We start from the raw sequence: 24,204 nt of genomic DNA, 5'->3' as shown, positions 1-24,204 counted from the left end.
GACCCCCTGGAGGCTTGTTTCTGAGCCAGATTTCGCTTGGAAGGCATGGGCAGTGAGGGGCCAGATACCCAGAGTGGGGGGAAGTGGTTTGCTGAGCAGGATAGCAGATTTTAGCTCCCTGGGTGCCAGGATAAAACTGCAGAAGTATAGGAGCCTCTTCAGAATGCATCCGCTCACACTCACATCCCGGACACGGTCCTCCAGTGTCCAGCTGTTTAACCTCTTGCTGTCCATGTAACACATATGTGCGGTAGTAAAGTGGGTGGGCTTTAACACCCACATGCCGCACATATGCATCAAGGGGTGGGAGAGGTTTTTGTGTTGAGAGCAATGACCGGGAGCTGCGAAGACTGTCTCACAATTATGTGACCATTATATGGCCACATGCTCATCTGACCTCTCTTTAATAAGAGGGTTCACTAAATCTGGTAATCCTGAATCTTGATTAAGGTGGTGGTGTCACGATCTGGCGACCCTATTGGTGATTTAATGTTCTCTATCTGAACACCCATGAGGAGGAATCGTTTTAATCTCTCATGAACTCTCTTTTTCTCTGGGAACTTTATCAGCTTATCAGCATTTCAGCATAACAGCAGTACTTGCACTTGGACTTTGATACACATGGATGTCACACAATTGTTCACATGCTATTTATGTCGGTACTGTAATACCATATTATATTTTATTCTGTTTTGATTTATATATTTCTAATCACTTGTTCATAGTGCGGCTCCCTTTTTTGATTTAGATGCCATGTTCTTCCTTTGAGGTAGATTGTACTGACTAAGACTCTTGCAAAGTTTAATGGATTGTATTAGGACTTGTTTACATGTGAATCTAAACTGTCGCCCCTCTGTAAAGCGATTTGTGGTGGATAACTTTTTAGAGGGACCTTCACAGGTAGAGAGGAGGTGCTAAGTTGCCTGGTCACCACCTGCTTTTATTATCAAAATGCCACACCACTGTGCTGTGACTGTGTGCATTGCATGCAGTTGCAAAGCAGGTGCAGCACGGGCCGGCCCCATATATTTGAATGGATCATGTTCAGCGGCGGTACAGAATGCAACATGCCATTTAACTTTTGCTATGGCCGCTGCTTGGTTACAGCCTTGAGCGCACCGTGCATTCCTGTGAAATGCAATGTCAGCCCATTCATTTTGAATGGGCTGAAATCACACTGCACTGCACCAAAAGTAGTACACTACTTTTGGAAACTGACGGCAAACAGATCTCATGGCGCTTCTGTACCATGCGATCCGGTGGGGGGTAAACGCACTGCATTTGGGGTGTCATTAACTTGATATTGACACCCGCTGCAGATTGAAACTGCAGTGCATTTTGACTGAAATGCGGGAAGCGCGCACAGGACGTGGTTTTCCTGCATTGTGTTTTGGGGTAAACGAGCCCTTAAAGTGAGCACCAGCTTATAACTTACACAGCCATTCATGTTTATGGTCAGCTGTACGCAGCACCTTGGCTTTCCGGGTGGGAACAATACTTTGAAATTTATGCTGCACGGGCTCAGTCACCCATGTGCAAAAGGACTTTGTTTTCCATTTTTCATTTTTTGTCCTTTTATTCGTCTGCCAATCCTACAAAAAAACACACCTCCTGTCTTTGGCTGGCTACACTAACTCCTCAACTGCATCTCTGGAGGGAGCCATGGTTGTCACCCAAGATGTATAACAAACATGCCTTTGGTCATCCTAAAGAGAAAAAGGAATTACCTTTGCAACACTTTAATATTGCGAGAAGTTTAAAACATACTCACAAACGAGTGATAAAACCGAGTCCACCATTTGTTCTATCCAGCAAGATCCGCTGGCCAATAGAGGTTGTGGAATGAAAAGTCCAAAGAAAACTGACGCGTTTCAAGGGGTGTCCCCTCTGCTTGCACACTGAAGCCCATACCTGCCCAGGTCAGAGGCCCCTCCCCTCTCCACTGTATAGAGGAAAGTGAACTGATAGCCGGAGAGAAATCACACGGGTACCAAAGAGCTGCTGATCGTTCCCCCACCCCGCCACTGCATAGTGAACTGCAGTTGAAGTGAACTGGGGTGCAGGAGGAGATGCTGCAGACAAGACAGAGTTGCTGATCAATGTGCAGGTGAGTGGCCATGGGGGGATCTGACTGTACTGGAAGTACACTGTTGTGTTTGTTGGAAAAGTGTGTGTGTGTGTGTGTGTGTGTGTGTGTGTGTGTGTGTGTGGGGGGGGGTACACAGACCTGTGATCTGTTTGCTCAGTGGGGATCAGCGGAGAGATCCCCCGCTGAGCAGGTAGATCCCACTGATGGGTCTTTCCTGTGTGCAGTGTGCGGAGTGCCAAGTTTGCTCGCTGCGGTGTACAATGGTGTGCTGGAGACATAGAGAGGATGCTGGGAGGTGCAGAGGAGTGTGAGTGTGTGGGGGGTATGGAGGCGTGGGGGATGCAGAGATGTGCGGCAGAGTACATAGATGTGCTGGAGGGTGTTGAGGTGTGATGGGGGATACCGACAATGCTTGGAGGTGCTGAGGTGTGTGTGTATGGGGGGGGGGCGGAGGTTTGCTGGGGGTTAACAAGACAGTGAAATTGTACATCACACAGTTCAATCCGAGACCGTATGGGGTGATTCAACCCCCCCCCCCACATACACACACACACACCTTGTCAAACTTGTGCGGCACTCCCCTTATGGTGTAAGTCGCTTTGTAAAGGCGAAGGGCCCTATTGACCAGTGCCTTCCAAGACTCAATAGTGGGGGCGGTTGTTTTCTTTCAAGAGAGAATTATTAGCTTTCTTACACAATAAAATAAAAGAGTGAGTACGCATGGCTCTAGTGGGGCTAAACCCATCCACTAATCCCAAAAGACGGGTTCTCACAGAGGGGCTAAAGGTAATAGACGTAACTGATTGAAAACACTGATGGACCTGAGTCCAATTATCCCGAATAGCAGAGCAATCCCAGAAAATGTGCAGCACCAACAGGATAATGGGACAGTGCCAAATCCTCCCTAGCTTAGCGGGTGTCAAATAAATGCGATGCAAAAATGTATGTTAGGCATGTCGCAACTGTATTAATCTGAAAAACAGGATATTCGGGAGATGGAATAAGGATTTTAACTCATCAAAAGGTTCTTAACCCTCCATTGTGCATGATACCAGTGAGTTTTTTTGTTTGTTTACAAACGTTTTTATTGCAGAATAATAAAAAGAATGGGTGTACATGCACAGTGAGAACAATAAGTACAGTGACCAGGTAGCCTAAAACAGCTTAACAATATATCTCACATGTTGCAATGAAAAATGCTCAGTACAATACACAATGAACCCAATAATTGGGAAAGAGAAAAAAAAGTAGGGAAAATAAAAAGAAACCAAAAGAAAGAACAACTCTCAATTGTGATATGTGTGCAACCCGAGCGTAAGGAAAATGCCATCATTCCACAAGGATGTTATACTCAGCAATATATGGAACATAGAAAAAATGAGCGTTGGAGGCACCTGCCTAGCAGATTCTATCAAGTTTTACAATAGTCAGTTCTGTTGTGCTTCTGCAGGAGGGACCGAGGGATCCTCGAGTCTGTTATGCCGCGTACACACGGTCGGACTTTCTATCCTACTTGGTCCGGCACACTTTCCGACGGACTTTGTCCGCCAGGTGCGCCGGACTTTAAAACGGACGGACTTGCCCACACACGCCGGGACTTTCCGGCGGGCTAGGTCCGCCCGTCTTTCCGACGGACTTTCGCCGGAGTTCCGGCGGACTTTCAGAATGAACGGACTTGCCCACACACGGACAAGTCCGTTCATTTTGAACGTGACTCAGGTGCGACGGGACTAGCAAAGGATGTCAATCTTGCCGCTTTTATTGGCGAGATTGACACCTTTGCGAGCCCCGTTGCGAGGCATACCAGGCCCTTAGGTCTGGTATGGATTATAAAGGGAAGCCCCTACGCCGAAAAAACGGCGTGGGGTCCCCCCTAAAATCCATACCAGACCCCGATCCGAGCACGCAGCCTGGCCGGTCAGGAAAGGGGGTGGGGACGAGCGAGCGCCCCCCCCCCCTCCTGAACCGTACCAGGCCGCATGCCCTCAACATGGGGGGTGGGTGCTTTGGGGGAGGGGGGCGCCCGCGGGGCCCCCCCACCCCAAAGCACCTTGTCCCCATGTTGATGAGGACAAGGGCCTCTTCCCGACAACCCTGGCCGTTGGTTGTCGGGGTCTGCGGGCGGGGGGCTTATCGGAATCTGGGAGCCCCCTTTAATAAGGGAGCCCCCAGATCCCGGCCCCCCACCCTATGTGAATGAGTATGGGGTACATGGTACCCCTACCCATTCACCTAGGGAAAAAGTGTAAGTAATAAAACACACTACACAGGTTTTTAAAATATTTTATTAAACAGCTCCGGGGGGGGGGATCTTCCTCCGACTTCGGGGGTCTTCTTCCGGCTTCGGGGGTCCCTCCGCTTCATCTTCTCCCGGCGTCCGGTTGGTTCTTCTCCCGGTGTTCCAGTTCGTTCTTCTCCCGGTGTTCCAGTTCTTCGGCCGGCTCCTCTGCTGTCTTCAGGTAGCTCTCTTGCCAGCAGAGGTCCGGACTTCTGGGCTTCTGGGCTTCTTCTCTTCTCTTCTCTTCTCCAGATGTTGACACGACGCTCTCTCCGGCTGGACTGCTCTCCGAGGGCTGCGTTGTGACTTATATAGGCGGAGACCCCGCCCCCTTTTGATGTCACAGTCCCTGGGCATGCTGGGACTGTGACGTTTTAGGGGGCGTGGTCAACATCACCCAGTGACCACGCCCCCTAAAACGTCACAGTCCCAGCATGCCCAGGGACTGTGACATCAAAAGGGGGCGGGGTCTCCGCCTATATAAGTCACAACGCAGCCCTCGGAGAGCAGTCCAGCCGGAGAGAGCGTCGTGTCAACATCTGGAGAAGAGAAGAGAAGAAGCCCAGAAGCCCAGAAGTCTGGACCTCTGCTGGCAAGAGAGCTACCTGAAGACAGCAGAGGAGCCAGCCGAAGAACTGGAACACCGGGAGAAGAACCAACCGGACGCCGGGAGAAGATGAAGCGGAGGGACCCCCGAAGCCGGAAGAAGACCCCCGAAGCCGGAGGAAGATCCCCCCCCCCGGAGCTGTTTAATAAAATATTTTAAAAACCTGTGTAGTGTGTTTTATTACTTACACTTTTTCCCTAGGTGAATGGGTAGGGGTACCATGTACCCCATACTCATTCACATAGGGTGGGGGGCCGGGATCTGGGGGCCCCCTTATTAAAGGGGGCTCCCAGATTCCGATAAGCCCCCCGCTCGCAGACCCCGACAACCAACGGCCAGGGTTGTCGGGAAGAGGCCCTTGTCCTCATCAACATGGGGACAAGGTGCTTTGGGGTGGGGGGGGCCCCGCGGGCGCCCCCCTCCCCCAAAGCACCCACCCCCCATGTTGAGGGCATGCGGCCTGGTACGGTTCAGGAGGGGGGGGCGCTCGCTCGTCCCCACCCTCTTTCCTGACCGGCCAGGCTGCGTGCTCGGATCGGGGTCTGGTATGGATTTTAGGGGGGACCCCACGCCGTTTTTTCGGCGTAGGGGCTTCCCTTTATAATCCATACCAGACCTAAGGGCCTGGTATGCCCCGCGCTCGCCGCAATAGGAAAATGTGTTTTTCCTATTGCAGCGAGCGCGAGATGCAATACCCTGCCCTCGTGTCGTATCTGGTCCATCGGACCAGCATACACACGAGCGGGCTTTCCGTCGGACCAGCACACACACGAGCGGACTTTCCGCCCGAAACTGAGTCCAGCGGAAAGATTTAGAACTTTCTTCAAATCTAGGTCCGGTGGGCTTTTGGGAAAAAGTCCGCCGGAAAAGTCCGCCGGCGCCTACACACGGGCGGATTGTCCGGCACACTCTGGTCCGCCGGACCAAGTATGCCGGAAAGTCCGACCGTGTGTACGCGGCATTACTAAGCAGGTGTGCCGTCCAAGCATTCCATTTGCGGTCGAAAATGTGCATGGAGTTATGGAGAGTATGGTGTATTCTTTCCATAATCCTAATGGACTCCATGCGTAAAATCACCTGCGACCAAGATACATGGGAGCATTTCCAATTCATTGCTATTGCCCATTAAATCGCGCTAAAGAGAGTGTGGACTAATTTCTGTAGTGGGGGGGAACAGCTGGAAGTTCTGCAAACAGCAAACACATTTGATAGGTCAAGGTAACCGATACTCCAGAGAGAAGTGTTATGAGAGAGGTTGTTTTCTGCCAAATGGAATCTAAGGTCTTACAACTCCAGAACGTGTGCAACAGGGTACCATTGTCCTGGCATCCTCTAAAACATGTGCCAGGAACCAGTGGGTATATTCTGTGGAGACGATCCGGAGTGTAGTACCATCGGGTATGCAGTTTGAGTACCGTTTGCTTTATGGATACAGAGCGTGTACATTTGTGCCTGTTGTCAATCATGTCCTGCCAGTTCTCCATTGGGAACTCTTGAGCCATCTCAGCCTCCCATGCCTCCATTGCTATAGATTTTGGAGGGGAATGGTAGTCGTTAAGGTATCGATAAAGAGTGGAGATAGTCCCCTTATCCCTAGAAGCCTCTCCGCACAGGAATTCAAATGGAGTCTACTCCGCCAGCCATGATTGTCCAGTAGAAGTGTCTAATTTGCAAGTATTGTTGAAACTCAAATCGTCCCTGGGCATATGTTTGCTGCAAGTGAGTGTATGAACAAAAGGAAGCGCCCTGCAACAGAGACTCAAGGCTCACCAAACCCCTTGCAGACCAACTAATGACGTGTCAGAGGAGAAGGCCGGAGGGAATGAAATTTCTCCCAAAAAGGAAGATAGGAGTGGTGTGTCAGATTTTAACTTAAACTTCTTTGAGTAAAGGGACCATAGATATAGTGATTGGCCTACTATATTGTTAAGTGGAGTGATGTCTTTTGGAGATATTGAGCGTGACCAGAGAAGACCCGGGAGATAATAAGGAGCCATTGAGATCCGCTCAAATTGCAGCCATGGTATAGAGGTAGGGGAGGTATGCCACTGCGCCAGTTGGATAAGGCGGGATGCCAGGAAGTACTTCCATAGATCCGGGCATCCCAAGCCTCCCCTCACCCGGGTTCTATACATCAACAGACGACCCAACCGGGGTTTTTTGTTTTGCCATATGAATCTGAGCAGATCTGACTGGATCGCCAGCAGTGTAGAGCGAGAGACATACAGAGGCAAGGACCTAAAGAGGAACAAAAGTTTAGGGAGGATGGACATTTTAACTGCTTGAATTCTCCCTAAAAATGATATGTGGTATGAGGACCATTGATTTAAAAGGCGTTTGACATTAGAGAAAGCTTGAGGGTAGTTTAGGGAATATATCTGTTTGAGAGAGGGGGCTAGTTTGATGCCTAATATTGCAGTGGGACATGGTTCCAGGAGAATTTGAATTTATCCTTAAGAGTAGTCAATAAAGGTTGGGGGAGGTGAATGGGCAAAGCCAAACATTTAGAAGGGTTCACTCCTAGGTCCGTAAGGTCATGAAAGGAGTCCAGGGAGGACAGGAGGTTGGGAAGGGAGATCAGAGGGTCAGAGATAAATAATAGGACATCGTCAGCGTAGAGGCTAAGTTTAAATTCTTGACCACCTTTTTTATATCCTTTAATATCGAGGTTAATAGAGATGGACCCAGACAGGGGTTCCATAGCGAGGGCAAATAAAAGAGAGGAGAGGGGACACCCCTGTCTAGTTCCACACTTCAGAGAAAAATAGTCAGAGTTGCACCCTGGGAGCTTAATACGGGTTCGGGGGTGATGATAAAGGGCCTTAAATCCATCTATGAAAGCCCCACTGAATCCATATTTCAATAACACTGTGTCCAGATAAGGCCATAGGACACTGTCAAATGCCTTATTTATGTCCAAACTCAAAAGTAATACCTGTCTAGAGTGCATGTCAGCGTCCTGGAGTATAGTGGTGGCCAAACGAATGTTATCAGTGATCTGTCTGGATGGAATAAAGCCTGTTTGGTCAGGGGATATCAAGGTCGTTATAACTTTGGCTAGGCGGTCCGCCAAAATCCGTCCGAATATTTTTAAGTCATTGTTTATAACTGAAATGGGGCAGAAATTTTGGGGGAGGGTATGGTCTTTGCCTGGTTTGGGTATGAAGGACATATTTGCCATTTCATAGCATTTCATAGCATTTCATCAGGGAAACGTTTCCCTTTGAGGATGTGGTTATACAGTCTAGTTAGTGTGGGGATTAAGGATTCTGCAAATTTCTTATAATAGACAGGTGAGAATCCATCTGGGCCAGGGGCTTTGGAGGGTTTAAGGGAGGAGATGATAGAGGCCACTTCCTCTGATGAACAAGAGGCACTGAGGATTGCTAAGTGCTCCTCTGATAGTTGAGAGAGTGAGAGGGTGTCCAACCAGGTTTGTGAGGGAGGAGGAAGAGAGGGGTCTGGGCCTGAAAATAGTTTCTGGTAAAAGGAGGAGAAGATATTTAGAACTTGTTTGGGATGGGTGGTGAGGTTGCCTTTGTGGTCTTTCAGCTTGTAAAGGTGGGTCGGTTGAATGGTCTGTTTGAGTTTACGCGCGAACATTCTGGAAGCTGAGTTGCTGTGAAGGAGGAAACGGGCCTTGGACCATCTAAGAGATTTTTCTGTGTGTTCTGAAAGTATGTCATCCAGGGCTCTTCTTTTTTCATTTATCTGGAGAAGCAACTTGTCATGGTTATGCAATAGAGTTTTCTGTCAGCTTACCTATCTCATGTGTTCATCTCTAAAGACCAGCTGCCTCTCACCTGACTGGTTTTATAACCTCTCCTCTAAGCATGGCCCCACCCCAGGCCCTATCAGGGAACCCTATATTACCCTGTGCACTGCAAGCCAGCAGTGCTGATCAACCATTGTGTGTTAACCTCCGTGTGTACTTGCTGTGTTTCCTATGATTCTGTTATTATTTCTGTCTGATTCCTGTTACCGACTTTGGCCTGTTCTCGACTCTCCCTGTCAGCTTGTTACCCTGACCTTTGGCGTGTTATGTTTATCCTTGTCTGCTAGTCGCCCTGACCTTTGGCTTACCCCTTACTTCCCTGTCGTTCCAGCCTGCTGCCTCCTTCCTCTTCTCCTGTAGTCTACGGTGAGCGTGAGCTATGAGACCCTGGGGGCCGCAACCTGGAGCCAGACTGCAGCGCAGTCCATCCTCACCACTAGAGGCTCTGGTGAACACCCGCTGGCTCTTAGACTCCGCGCCCTGGGGAATCTATGCTCTAGCTCCCAATGGGATCCATGTTAGTTATCCTGTAGACCTGCTTCCTGAACCTTCCAGGGTTCAATCCGCAGCAGTCAGTTCTAGGGTCCACTACCTTCGCGGTGCACTTCCGACTCCTACAGAGTGCATCTGTTACCTGGTCCCAGGTGACCTGACACAACTCCTGTGAGCGTGTCTGAGTGTGTCTATGATACAGTTGTTCAAGATCTGAGGTGAGTTTGTGAGTGTCATATTGTATTTGACGTTTCTTAGTTGTTGAGATTTCTATTAGGTGGCCCCTCATCACAGCTTTATGAGCTGCCCAAAGGGAGGTGGGGGAAATATCCTCTACATTGTTGTGTCTAAAGTATTCCTTGAGGCTTTCTGACAACTGGGTCAAAACCACAGGGTCAGAAAGTAATGAGTCATTAAGGTGCCAGGATCTCGCTGCATGGGGGAGACCTAGACAAGAAATGTGGGTGGAAACTATGAGGTGGTCAGACCAGGGGCAAATATGTATATTAGCTGAGGTAGAGTTTACAGTCAGGGAAGGAGTGCAGAAGATATAGTCCAGGCGGGAGTAACTATTGTGGGGGTGGGAATAGAAAGTATATTCTTTAGAGCCTATGTTATGAGCCCTCCAGACATCTATTAGTTGAGAGGATTTCAAGGAGTGTTGAAGGGATTTAGGAAAGGCCTTAGAGGTGGGGCATGTTCGACTTCTACCCAACCCCGAGTGGGCTACTAGGTTAAAATCCCCCCCAATTAACAGGTGAGGGGAGTGGAACCTATCTAGGATCTGAAAAAATTATTTAAAAAATGTAGCCTGTGAGGCGTTAGGCGCATAGTCTGATGCCAAAGTTAATTGTTTATCCTGAATGGAGCCTTAAATTATCACAAAGCGACTGCTTGGATCTCTATATATCTGTTGAGTCTGAAACATCACCAAATTTTTAATAAGGATAGCTGCCCCTCTAGACCTGGACCCATAGGTGGAGAAGTAACATTGTTTGAATGTTTTGCCTAAATATGATGGGTGGTTATCAGTGGAGAAATATGACTCCTGAAGTAGGAGAATATCAGCTTCAAGAGATTTGTAAGCTTTAAATGCTTTCCTCCTTTTTTGCGGGGAATTAAACCCTTTTATATATCGTGGGAGATTACTTTAAGACCCATGGTGTATTTAAGGTGAAAAATTTAGGATCCAAGGGGGGTGCAGGAGGAGAGGGGGCAATACCAGTGAGTTTTTTAACACCATATCTTGTTCATCGTTCATGCTCAGCCAGAAAGTACTTGTAAAAGTTAGGTATAGCCATTCCCCCTTCCTTTTAAGGTTGTTGCAATACTGCTAGCCTGATATTAGGGGTACTACACTAGGGGTCCTTGTCCCTCAAGTTCAGGACTAGGAATGGACGAGGATGGGTGCCTGGAGATCTGGAACTGGTGGGGACCCTGTGCGCCCTTTCAACTTGGTATATCTGGAAGACCTGCTGCAGGTGCAAAATTTGCTAAAACAAGCTTTCAGCAAAGATTACAAGCTGATCCCCTTCAGTCCCCTCCGGGAGTCTGTTTTCAGCATCGTCCGAGCACGCCATAAGGAGTTGCACTGTGCATTGCAGCTCAATCAGGGAACAAGTATGTGAGGAGGTGGTATCCTTCACGTCAAAAAGCAGCACCCAGACGGCCCCGGATTTTGTCCAGGTCCTGCCTAATGGGCCCACATTTCAGTGCCAGGGAATCTATCCTGGACATTACTCACCTCAATAACCGCCAGGGTGGCCGATGTGGTAGATTCCTCTGGTGATGTGGCAGCAGGAGCTGTGGAGCTCTCTCCTGTCTCAGAAGCCATGTCGGGCATGCTCTCCTCCTCAGTCTGCACCGCTAGAGAGTCGGTGTTCTGTCAGAATAGCCAATTCATCGAGATCTCCAATTATGTCACTTCCGTTTTCTGTAAAGCATCAGTAATTGGTGATTTAGACGAGTTGTTGTTTTGAAACAACCCCGGAAATCGTATACACTCTGGTACACAATATTATGAGCGGACATTGTTAGTCTGCCCGACACTAACCAACAACATGGCCGCTTCCAAGGCGTCGTCAACTTTTCCCTCCTAATCCGCTGTTCTGTCAAAACAGCAAACTCTTTGTGTACCAGAGTGTACATGCTTTCCGGTGTTGTGTCAAAACAGCAACTCATCTAAATCTTCAATTACTGATTGGAGATCTCAATGCATTGGCTATTTTGACAGGACACCGGGGATGGACACGTGCAGGCAAGATGGCCGCGCCTCCTGTAGCTGGCGGTGAGCTCCAGGACCTGCTGGAGGCTTGTTTCCGAGCCAGATTTCGCTTGGAAGGCATGGGCAGCGAGGGGCCAGATGCCCAGAGCGGGGGGAAGTGGTTTGCTGAGCAGGATAGCAGATTTTAGCTCCCCGGGTGCCAGGATAAAACTGCAGAAGTATAGGAGCCTCTTCAGAACGCATCCTCTCACACTCACATCCTGGACACGGTCCTCCAGTGTCCAGCTGTTTAACCTCTTGCTGTCCGTGTAACACATTTGTGCGGTAGTAAAGTGGTGGGCTTTAACATCCATATGCCGCACATATGCATCAAGGGGTGGGAGAGGTTTTTGTGTTGAGAGCAATGACCGGGAGTTGGCAAGACTGTCTCACAATTATGTGACCATTATATGGCCACATGCTCATCTGACCTCTCTTTAATTAGAGGGTCCACTAAATCTGGTAAGCCTGCATCTTGATTAAGGTGGTGGTGTCACGATCTGGCGACCCTATTGGTGATTTGATGTTCTCTATTCCCATCTGAACACCCATGAGGAGGATTCATTTTATTCTCTCATGAACTCTCTTTTTCTCTGGGAACCTTATCAGCACATCAGCATTTCAGCATATCAGCTTATCAGCAGTACTTGCACTTGGACTTTGATACACATGGATGTCACACAATTTTTCACATGCTATTTATGTCGGTACTGTAATATCATATTATATTTTATTCTGTTTTCATGTTTTGATTTATATATTTAATCACTCGTTCATAGTGTGGCTCTTTTTTTATTTAGATGCCATGTTCTTCCTTTGAGGTAGATTGTACTGACTAAGACTCATGCAAAGTTTAATGGATTGAATTAGGGCTTGTTTATATGTGCATCTATACTGTCTATATTGTTGCCCCTCTGCAAAGCGATTTGTGGTGTTATCCGCTGTTCTGTCAAAACAGCAAAATCTTTGTGTACCGGGGTGTACATGCTTTCCGGTGTTGTCAAAACAGCAACTCATCTAAATCTTCAATTACTGATTGGAGATCTCAATGCATTGGCTATTTTGACAGAACCCTGGGGATGGACACGTGCAGGCAAGATGGCCACGCCTCCTGTAGCTGGCGGTGAGCTCCAGGACCCGCTGGAGGCTTGTTTCTGAGCCAGATTTCTCTTGGAAGGCATGGGCAGTGAGGGGCCAGATGCCCAGAGTGGGAGGAAGTGGTTTGCTGAGCAGGATAGCATATTTTAGCTCCCCGGGTGCCAGGATAAAACTGCAGAAGTATAGGAGCCTCTTCAGAATGCATCCGCTCACACTCACATCCCGGACACGGTCCTCCAGCGTGGAGCTGTTTAACCTCTTGCTGTCCGTGTAACACATATATGCGGTAGTAAAGTGGGTGGGCTTTAACACCCACATGCCGCACATATGCATCAAGGGGTGGGAGAGGTTTTTGTGTTGAGAGCAATGACCGGGAGCTGCCAAGACTGTCTCACAATTATGTGACCATTATATGGCCACATGCTCATCTGACCTCTCTTTAATTAGAGGGTCCACTAAATCTGGTAAGCCTGCATCTTGATTAAGGTGGTGGTGTCACGATCTGGCGACCCTATTGGTGATTTGATGTTCTCTATTCCCATCTGAACACCCATAAGGAGGATATATTTCAATCTTTCATGAACTCTCTTTTTCTCTGGGAACTTTATCAGCATTTCAGCATATCAGCTTATCAGTAGTACTTGCACTTGGACTTTGATACACATGGATGTCACACAATTGTTCACATGCTATTTATGTCGGTACAGTAATTTTATATTATATTTTATTCTGTTTTGATGTTTTGATTTATATATTTAATCACTCGTTCATAGTGCGGCTCCTTTTTTGATTTAGATGCCATGTTCTTCCTTTGAGGAAGATTGTACTGACTAAGACTCTTGCAAAGTTTAATGGATTGTATTAGGGCTTGTTTACATGTGCATCTATACTGTCTATACTGTCGCCCCTCTGCAAAGCAATTTGTGGTGGATCACTTTTTAGAGGGACCTTCACAGGTAGTGAGGAGGTGCTAAGTTGCCTGGTCACCACCTGCTTTGATTCTCAAAATGCCACACCACTGTGCTGCAACTGTGCGCATTGCCCCATTTATTTGAATGGATCATGTTCAGCGGTGGTACAGAATGCAACATGCCATTTAACTTTTGCCATGGCCGCTGCATGGTTACAACCTTGAGGGCACTGTGCAATCCTGTGAAATGCAATTTCAGCCCATTCATTTTGAATGGGCTGAAATCACACTGCACTGCATCAAAAGTAGTACACTACTTTTGGAAACTGATGGCAAACAGATCTCATGGCACTTCTGTACCATGCGTTTCGGTGGGGGGCTAAACGCACTGCATTTGGGGTGTCATTAACTTGATATTGACACCTGCTGCAGTTTGAAACTGAAGTGCATTTTGACTGAAATGCAGGAAATGCGCACAGAACGTGGTTTTCCTGCAATGTGTTTTGGGGTAAACGAGCCCTTAAAGTGAGCACCAGCTTATAACTTATACGGCCATTCATGTTTATGGTCAGCTGTACGCAGCACCTGGGCTTTCCAGGCAGGGACAATGCTTTGAAATTTATGCTGCACGGGCTCATTACCCAATGTGCAAAAGGACTTTGTTTTCCATTTTTCATTTTTTGTCCTTTTATTCATCTGCCAATCCTACAAAAAACACACCTTCTGTCTTTGGCTGGCTACACTAACTCCCCCACTGCATCTTTGGAGGGAGCCATGGTTGTCACCCAAGATGTATAACAAACATGCCTTTGGTCATCCTAAAGAGAAAAAGGAATTACCTTTGCGACACTTTAATATTGCGAGAAGTTTAAAACATACTCACAAACTAGTGATAAAACCGAGTCCACCATTTGTTCTATCCAGCAAGATCCGCTGGCCAATAGAGGTTGTGGAATGAAAAGTCCAAAGAAAACTGACGCGTTTCAAGGGGTGTCCCCTCTGCTTGCACACTGAAGCCCATACCTGCCCAGGTCAGAGGCCCCTCCCCTCTCCACTGTATAGAGGAAAGTGAACTGATAGCCGGAGAGAAATCACACGGGTACCAAAGAGCTGCTGATCGTTCCCCCACCCCGCCACTGCATAGTGAACTGCAGCTGAAGTGAACTGAGGTGCAGGAGGAGATGCTGCAGACAAGACAGAGTTGCTGATCAATGTGCAGGTGATTGGCCATGGGGGATCTGACTGTACTGGAAGTACACTGTTGTGTTTGTTGGAAAAGTGTGTGTGTGTGTGTGTGTGTGGAGGGGGGGGGGTACACAGACCTGTGATCTGTTTGCTCAGTGGGGATCAGCGGAGAGATCCCCCGCTGAGCAGGTAGATCCCACTGATGGGTCTTTCCTGTGTGCAGTGTGCGGAGTGCCAAGTTTGCTCACTGCGGTGTACAATGGTGTGCTGGAGACATAGAGAGGATGCTGGGAGGTGCAGAGGAGTGTTTGGGGGTTATGGAGGTGTGGGGGATGCAGAGATGTGCGGCAGAGTACATAGATGTGCTGGAGGGTGGTGAGGTGTGCTGGGGGATACAGAGGATGCTGGGAGGTGCTGAAGGTGTGTGTGTATGGGGGGGGTTTGCTGGGGGTTAACAAGACAGTGAAATTGTACATTATTATTATTCACGATTTATATAGCACCAACAGTTTACGCAGCGCTTTACATCACATCAGATCAATCCGAGACCGTATGGGGTGATTCAACCCCCCCCCACATACACACACACACACCTTGTCAAACTTGTGCGGCACTCCCCTTATGGTGTAAGTCGCTTTGTAAAGGGGAAGGGCCCTATTGACCAGTGCCTTCCAAGACTCAATAGTGGGGGCGGTTGTTTTCTTTCAAGAGAGAATTATTAGCTTTCTTACACAATACAATAAAAGAGTGAGTACGCATGGCTCTAGTGGGGCTAAACCCATCCACTAATCCCAAAAGACGGGTTCTCACAGAGGGGCTAAAGGTAATAGACGTAACTGATTGAAAACACTGAAGGACCTGAGTCCAATTATCCCGAATAGCAGAGCAATCCCAGAAAATGTGCAGCACCAACAGGATAATGGGACAGTGCCAAATCCTCCCTAGCTTAGCGGGTGTCAAATAAATGCGATGCAAAAATGTATGTTAGGCATGTCGCAACTGTATGAATCTGAAAAACAGGATATTCGGGAGATGGAATAAGGATTTTAACTCATCAAAAGGTTCTCAACCCTCCATTGTGCTAGATACCAGTGAGTTTTTTTGTTTGTTTACAAACGTTTTTATTGCAGAATAATAAAAAGAATGGGTGTACATGCACAGTGAGAACAATAAGTACAGTGACCAGGTAGCCTAAAACAGCTTAACAATATATGTCACATGTTGCAATGAAAAATGCTCAGTACAATACACAATGAACCCAATAATTGGGAAAGAGAAAAAAAAAGTAGGGAAAATAAAAAGAAACCAAAAGAAAGAACAACTCTCAATTGTGATATGTGTGCAACCCGAGCGTAAGGAAAATGCCATCATTCCACAAGGATGTTATACTCAGCAGTATATGGAACATAGAAAAAATGAGCGTTGGAGGCACCTGCCTAGCAGATTCTATCAAGTTTTACAATAGTCAGTTCTGTTGTGCTTCTGCAGGAGGGACCGAGGGATCCTCGAGTCTGTTACTAAGCAGGTGTGCCGTCCAAGCATTCCATTTGCGGTCGAAAATGTGCATGGAGTTATGGAGAGTATGGTGTATTCTTTCCATAATCCTAATGGACTCCATGCGTAAAATCACCTGCGACCAAGATACATGGGAGCCTTTCCAATTCATTGCTATTGCCCATTAAATCGCGCTAAAGAGAGTGTGGACTAATTTCTGTAGTGGGGGGGAACAGCTGGAAGTTCTGCAAACAGCAAACACATTTGATAGGTCAAGGTAACCGATACTCCAGAGAGAAGTGTTATGAGAGAGGTTGTTTTCTGCCAAATGGAATCTAAGGCCTTACAACTCCAGAACGTGTGCAACAGGGTACCATTGTCCTGGCATCCTCTAAAACATGTGCCAGGAACCAGTGGGTATATTCTGTGGAGACGATCCGGAGTGTAGTACCATCGAGTATGCAGTTTGAGTACCGTTTCCTTTATGGTTACAGAGTGTGTACATTTGTGCCTGTTGTCAATCATGTCCTGCCAGTTCTCCATTGGGAACTCTTGAGCCATCTCAGCCTCCCATGCCTCCATTGCTATAGATTTTGGAGGGGAATGGTAGTCGTTAAGGTATCGATAAAGAGTGGAGATAGTCCCCTTATCCCTAGAAGCCTCTCCGCACAGGAATTCAAATGGAGTTTTTGACTGTTCTACTCCACCAGCCATGATTGTCGAGTAGAAGTGTCTAATTTGCAAGTATTGTTGAAACTCAAATCGTCCCTGGGCATATGTTTGCTGCAAGTGAGTGTATGAACAAAAGGAAGCGCCCTGCAACAGAGACTCAAGGCTCACCAAACCCCTTGCAGACCAACTAATGACGTGTCAGAGGAGAAGGCCGGAGGGAATGAAGGTTCTCCCAAAAAGGAAGATAGGAGTGGTGTGTCAGATTTTAACTTAAACTTCTTTGAGTAAAGGGACCATAGATATAGTGATTGGCCTACTATATTGTTAAGTGGAGTGATGTCTTTTGGAGATATTGAGCGTGACCAGAGAAGACCCGGGAGATAATAAGGAGCCACTGAGATCCGCTCAAATTGCAGCCATGGTATAGAGGTAGGGGAGGTATGCCACTGCGCCAGTTGGATAAGGCGGGATGCCAGGAAGTTCTTCCATAGATCCGGGCATCCCAAGCCTCCCCTCACCCGGGTTCTATACATCAACAGACGACCCAACCGGGGTTTTTTGTTTTGCCATATGAATCTGAGCAGATCTGACTGGATCGCCAGCAGTGTAGAGCGAGAGACATACAGAGGCAAGGACCTAAAGAGGAACAAAAGTTTAGGGAGGATGGACATTTTAACTGCTTGAATTCTCCCTAAAAATGATATGTGGTATGAGGACCATTGATTTAAAAGGCGTTTGACATTAGAGAAAGCTTGAGGGTAGTTTAGGGAATATATCTGTTTGAGAGAGGGGGCTAGTTTGATGCCTAATATTGCAGTGGGACATGGTTCCAGGAGAATTTGAATTTATCCTTAAGAGTAGTCAATAAAGGTTGGGGGAGGTGAATGGGCAAAGCCGAACATTTAGAAGGGTTCACTCCTAGGCCCGTAAGGTCATGAAAGGAGTCCAGGGAGGACAGGAGGTTGGAAAGGGAGATCAGAGGGTCAGAGATAAATAATAGGACATCATCAGCGTAGAGGCTAAGTTTAAATTCTTGACCACCGTTTTTATATCCTTTAATATCGAGGTTAATAGAGATGGACCCAGATAGGGGTTCCATAGCGAGGGCAAATAAAAGAGGGGAGAGAGGACACCCCTGTCTAGTTCCATACTTCAGAGAAAAATAGTCAGAGTTGCACCCTGGGAGCTTAATACGGGTTCGGGGGTGATGATAAAGGGCCTTAAATCCATCTATGAAAGCCCTACTGAATCCATATTTCAATAACACTGTGTCCAGATAAGGCCATAGGACACTGTCAAATGCCTTATTTATGTCCAAACTCAAAAGTAATACCTGTCTAGAGTGCATGTCAGCGTCCTGGAGTATAGTGGTGGCCAAACGAATGTTATCAGTGATCTGTCTGGATGGAATAAAGCCTGTTTGGTCAGGGGATATCAAGGTCGTTATAACTTTGGCTAGGCGGTCCGCCAAAATCCGTCCGAATATTTTTAAGTCATTGTTTATAACTGAAATGGGGCGGAAATTTTGGGGGAGGGTATGGTCTTTGCCTGGTTTGGGTATGAGGGACATATTTGCCATTTCATAGCATTTCATAGCATTTCATCAAGGAAATGTTTCCCTTTGGGGATGTGGTTATACAGTCTAGTTAGTGTGGGGATTAAGGATTCTGCAAATTTCTTATAATAGACAGGTGAGAATCCATCTGGGCCAGGGGCTTTGGAGGGTTTAAGGGAGGAGATGATAGAGGCCACTTCCTCTGATGAACAAGAGGCATTGAGGATTGCTAAGTGCTCCTCTGATAGTTGAGGGAGTGAGAGGGTGTCCAACCAGGTTTGTGAGGGAGGAGGAAGAGAGGGGTCTGGGCCTGAAAATAGTTTCTGGTAAAAGGAGGAGAAGATATTTAGAACTTGTTTGGGATGGGTGGTGAGGTTGCCTTTGTGGTCTTTCAGCTTGTAAAGGTGGGTCGGTTGAGTGGTCTGTTTGAGTTTACGCGCGAACATTCTGGAAGCTGAGTTGCTGTGAAGGAGGAAACGGGCCTTGGACCATCTAAGAGATTTTTCTGTGTGTTCTGAAAGTATGTCATCCAGGGCTCTTCTTTTTTCATTTATCTGGAGAAGCAACTTGTCATGGTTATGCAATAGAGTTTTCTGTCAGCTTACCTATCTCATGTGTTCATCTCTAAAGACCAGCTGCCTCTCACCTGACTGGTTTTATAACCTCTCCTCTAAGCATGGCCCCACCCCAGGCCCTATCAGGGAACCCTATATTACCCTGTGCACTGCAAGCCAGCAGTGCTGATCAACCATTGTGTGTTAGCCTCCGTGTGTACTTGCTGTGTTTCCTATGATTCTGTTATTATTTCTGTCTGATTCCTGTTACCGACTTTGGCCTGTTCTCGACTCTCCCTGTCAGCTTGTTACCCTGACCTTTGGCGTGTTATGTTTATCCTTGTCTGCTAGTCGCCCTGACCTTTGGCTTACCCCTTACTTCCCTGTCGTTCCAGCCTGCTGCCTCCTTCCTCTTCTCCTGTAGTCTACGGTGAGCGTGAGCTATGAGACCCTGGGGGCCGCAACCTGGAGCCAGACTGCAGCGCAGTCCATCCTCACCACTAGAGGCTCTGGTGAACACCCGCTGGCTCTTAGACTCCGCACCCTGGGGAATCTATGCTCTAGCTCCCAATGGGATCCATGTTAGTTATCCTGTAGACCTGCTTCCTGAACCTTCCAGGGTTCAATCCGCAGCAGTCAGTTCTAGGGTCCACTACCTTCGCGGTGCACTTCCGACTCCTACAGAGTGCATCTGTTACCTGGTCCCAGGTGACCTGACACAACTCCTGTGAGCGTGTCTGAGTGTGTCTATGATACAGTTGTTCAAGATCTGAGGTGAGTTTGTGAGTGTCATATTGTATTTGACGTTTCTTAGTTGTTGAGATTTCTATTAGGTGGCCCCTCATCACAGCTTTATGAGCTGCCCAAAGGGAGGTGGGGGAAATATCCTCTACATTGTTGTGTCTAAAATATTCCTTGAGGCTTTCCGACAACTGGGTCAAAACCACAGGGTCAGAAAGTAATGAGTCATTAAGGTGCCAGGATCTCGCTGCATGGGGGAGACCTAGACAAGAAATGTGGGTGGAAACTATATGGTGGTCAGACCAGGGGCAAATATGTATATTAGCTGAGGTAGAGTTTACAGTCAGGGAAGGAGTGCAGAAGATATAGTCCAGGCGGGAGTAACTATTGTGGGGGTGGGAATAGAAAGTATATTCTTTAGAGCCTATGTTATGAGCCCTCCAGACATCTATTAGTTGAGAGGACTTCAAGGAGTGTTGAAGGGATTTAGGAAAGGCCTTAGAGGTGGGGCATGTTCGACTTCTACCCAACCCCGAGTGGGTTACTAGGTTAAAATCCCCCCCAATTAACAGGTGAGGGGAGTGGAACCTATCTAGGCAGGGCCAGATTAAGAGCATCATGGGCCTGGTGCTGAGGATTTTGGTGGGCCTTTTTATGGAAACAAAATGAAAATACAAACAATTTTTCGCTAAAACGAATTAAATATACTCTCACCAGTAATACCAGCTGTGCAGCCTCTGAGCAGCAGCAACACCACCAATACCACCTGCTATGCGGTCTCTCACCAGCAGCAACATAGGGAGACCGCATTTCCAAACTGTCATTCAGAGACAACCCCCTCTTCCCAAAAAAAGATGAGGGTGGGGGATGTAGTCTCGGGGTTGGCAGGGAAATCGGTGGTGGAGGTGATTTGTCAGGCAAATGGCTGGTGTTAGTACTTAAAATCAATCATCCTGACACCATGCTTGATATGGTGTCAGGATGATCAAATTCCATTATTTCAGTTACTACATTGTAATATATAGTGAAATAGTTCAACTCACCATCGTGCAGAATTAGTGGGACCTGAGCTTGTCACTTGCCACCAGATGCAGCTTGTCACTTGCCACCCATAGCCTGCCACCAAATGTAGCATATCACTTTCCACAGTTGCCTGCCGCTAGATGCAGCATGTCACTTGCCACCAGCAGCCTGCCACCAGATACAGTGTGCCACTTGCAACCAGATACAGTGTGCCACTTGCTACCCACAGCCTGCCAAAAGGTACAATGTGCCAATTGTCACCAGCAGCCTGCCACCAGATACAGTGTGCCACTTGCCAACAGCAGCCTTTCACCAGATACAGTGTGCCACTTGCCACCAGCAGCCTGCCACTAGATACAGTGTGCCACTAGCTACCGACAGCCTGTCACCAGATACAGTGTGCCACTTGCCACCAGCAGCCTGCCACTAGATACAGTGTGCCACTTGCCACCAGATACATTGTGCCACTTGCCACCAGATACAGTGTGCCACTTGCCACCAGCAGCCTGCCACCAGATACAGTGTGTCACTTGCCACCAGCAGCCTGTCACCAGATACATTGTGCCACTTGCCACCAGATACAGTGTGCCACTTGCCACCAGCAGCCTGCCACCAGATACATTGTGCCACTTGCCACCAGATACAGTGTGCCACTTGCCACCAGATCCCTGCCACCAGATACAGTGTGCCACTTGCCACCAGCAGCCTTCCATCAGATACAGTGTGCCACTTGCCAACCACAGCCTACCACCAGATACAGTGTGTCACTTACCACCAGCAGCCTTCCACCAGATAGTGTGCCACTTGCCACCAGCAGCCTGCCATCAGATACAGTGTGCCACTTGCCACCAGCAGCCTACCACCAGATACATTGTGCCACTTGCCAACCACAGCCTACCACCAGATACAGTGTGCCACTTGCCACCGGCAGCCTGCCACCAGATACAGTGTGCTACTTGCCACCAGCAGCCTGCCACCAGATACAGTGTGCCACTTGCCACCAGCAGCCTGCCACCAGATACATTGTGCCACTTGCCACCAGATACAGTGTGCCACTTGCCACCAGCAGCCTGCCACCAGATACATTGTGCCACTTGCCACCAGATACAGTGTGCCACTTGCCACCAGATCCCTGCCACCAGATACAGTGTGCCACTTGCCACCAGCAGCCTTCCATCAGATACAGTGTGCCACTTGCCAACCACAGCCTACCACCAGATACAGTGTGTCACTTACCACCAGCAGCCTTCCACCAGATAGTGTGCCACTTGCCACCAGCAGCCTGCCATCAGATACAGTGTGCCACTTGCCACCGGCAGCCTGCCACCAGATACAGTGTGCCACTTGCCACCGGCAGCCTGCCACCAGATACAGTGTGCCACTTGCCACCAGCAGCCTGCCACCAGATACAGTGTGCCACTTGCCACCAGCAGCCTGCCACCAGATACAGTGTGCCACTTGCCACTAGCAGCCTGCCACCAGATACAGTGTGCCACTTGCCACTAGCAGCCTGCCACCAGATACAGTGTGCTACTTGCCACTAGCAGCCTGCCACCAGATACAGTGTGCCACTTGCCACTGACAGCCTGTCACCAGATACAGCGTGTCACTTGCCACCAGCAGCCTGCCACCAGATACAGTGTGCCACTTGCCACCAGCAGCCTGCCACCAGATACAGTGTGCCACTTGCCACCAGCAGCCTGCCACCAGATACAGTGTGCTACTTGCCACCAGCAGCCTGCCACCAGATACAGTGTGCCACTTGCCACTAGCAGCCTGCCACCAGATACAGTGTGCTACTTGCCACCAGCAGCCTGCCACCAGATACAGTGTGCCACTTGCCACCAGCAGCCTGCCACCAGATACAGTGTGCCACTTGCCACTAGCAGCCTGCCACCAGATACAGTGTGCCACTTGCCACTGACAGCCTGTCACCAGATACAGCGTGTCACTTGCCACCAGCAGCCTGCCACCAGATACAGTGTGCCACTTGCCACCAGCAGCCTGCCACCAGATACAGTGTGCCACTTGTCACCAGCAGCCTGCCACCAGATACAGTGTGCCACTTGCCACTAGCAGCCTGCCACCAGATACAGTGTGCCACTTGTCACCAGCAGCCTGCCACCAGATACAGTGTGCCACTTGTCACCAGCAGCCTGCCACCAGATACAGTGTGCCACTTGCCACCAGCAGCCTGCCACCAGATACAGTGTGCCACTTGCCACCAGCAGCCTGCCACCAGATACAGTGTGCCACTTGCCACCAGCAGCCTGCCACCAGATACAGTGTGCCACTTGCCACTAGCAGCCTTCCACCAGATACAGTGTGCCACTTGTCACCTGCAGCCTATCACCAGATACAGTATGCCACTTGCCACTGACAACCTGTCACCAGATACAGCGTGTCACTTGCCACCAGCAGCCTGCCACTCCCTCCAGGACTCTTTCAGGATGGGTAGAGAAGGGACAGGGCCTGCATAGTCAAACAAATCCCTGGAGCCCCCACCCCTCCTGATCTAGGATGGTATGGCTGTGTGTAAAATGAATGCCAGGAGTATTGATCAGACCAAGTTCTATAGAGGGGGGTGTGTACAGCCTTTGGGCTCACACTGGTTTTCTGCAGTTTGGGCGCACTGCTTGTGTATCTGCAGTTTTAGCTTGCAGTCCTATTGATTTTGGTGCGCTTTCAGAACAAACATGCAACCTAATAGAAATCAATAGGACTGTGGGTAAAACGCAGGAAAACTGCGGATACACCAGCAATGGGCCAAAACACAGCAAAGCAGTGTGAACCCACCTAAAAGCACAAGGAGACAAGTCTACATATTGACTGCAGTTATAACAGCCATTGCTGAAGATAAAGGTAAAAGAGGGGGAGAGAAGGGAGATAAGAGTCCAGTCACTGAGCTCACACTTGGATGGTTGGAAGCTCATCACTCACATATCTGTTCAGTTCACCTTCTATCTGCCGGCTGCTCTGTTCACAATTTCCCAGCCCACACAGCTCCTTCACTGCACACAGAGAGAGGGGAGAGGGGAGGGGGAAGGCAGAGCCATTTGTGTAGGGGGGAACTGTGCACTGTGACGCTGTACTAAACACAGTGAGCCAACACAGATGCAGCCAGACACCCCTCCATTTACACACAGCTTCTCCTGTCCCATAGACGTTTATGGGCAGGAGAAAGTCGGGCTTATATTACTAGCTGTGAGGGCCGATTTTAAGGCAGGGGCCTGGAGCTGCAGCTCCATCAGCCCCTATGTTAATCCGGCCCTGTATCTAGGATCTGAAAAAATTCTTTAAAAAATGTAGCCTGTGAGGCGTTAGGCGCATAGTCTGATGCCAAAGTTAATTGTTTATCCTGAATGGAGCCTTTAACTATCACAAAGCGACTGCTTGAATCTCTATATATCTGTTGAGTCTGAAACATCATCGAATTTTTAATAAGGATAGCTGCCCCTCTAGACCTGG

At 48.5% G+C, this 24,204-nt stretch overlaps 1 protein-coding gene across 1 annotated transcript in view; it reads right to left on the bottom strand.

The window, feature by feature from the left end:
* Window positions 1-23,771, bottom strand: part of LOC141147621 (uncharacterized) — a 205,277-nt gene extending 181,506 nt beyond the window's left edge. The window contains exon 1 of the mRNA XM_073634852.1: window positions 23,677-23,771. The gene's annotated coding sequence lies outside the window, so the exon portion shown is untranslated. The remainder of the gene's footprint in view (window positions 1-23,676) is intronic.
* Between the last annotated feature and the right edge of the window lie 433 nt (window positions 23,772-24,204).

Source organism: Aquarana catesbeiana, linkage group LG06 (assembly GCF_042186555.1).
Source record: "Aquarana catesbeiana isolate 2022-GZ linkage group LG06, ASM4218655v1, whole genome shotgun sequence".
Classification (NCBI taxonomy): domain Eukaryota; kingdom Metazoa; phylum Chordata; class Amphibia; order Anura; family Ranidae; genus Aquarana; species Aquarana catesbeiana.
The sequence above is the reverse complement of the archived record's forward strand: the minus strand, read 5'-3'. Positions and strand labels throughout refer to the sequence as shown.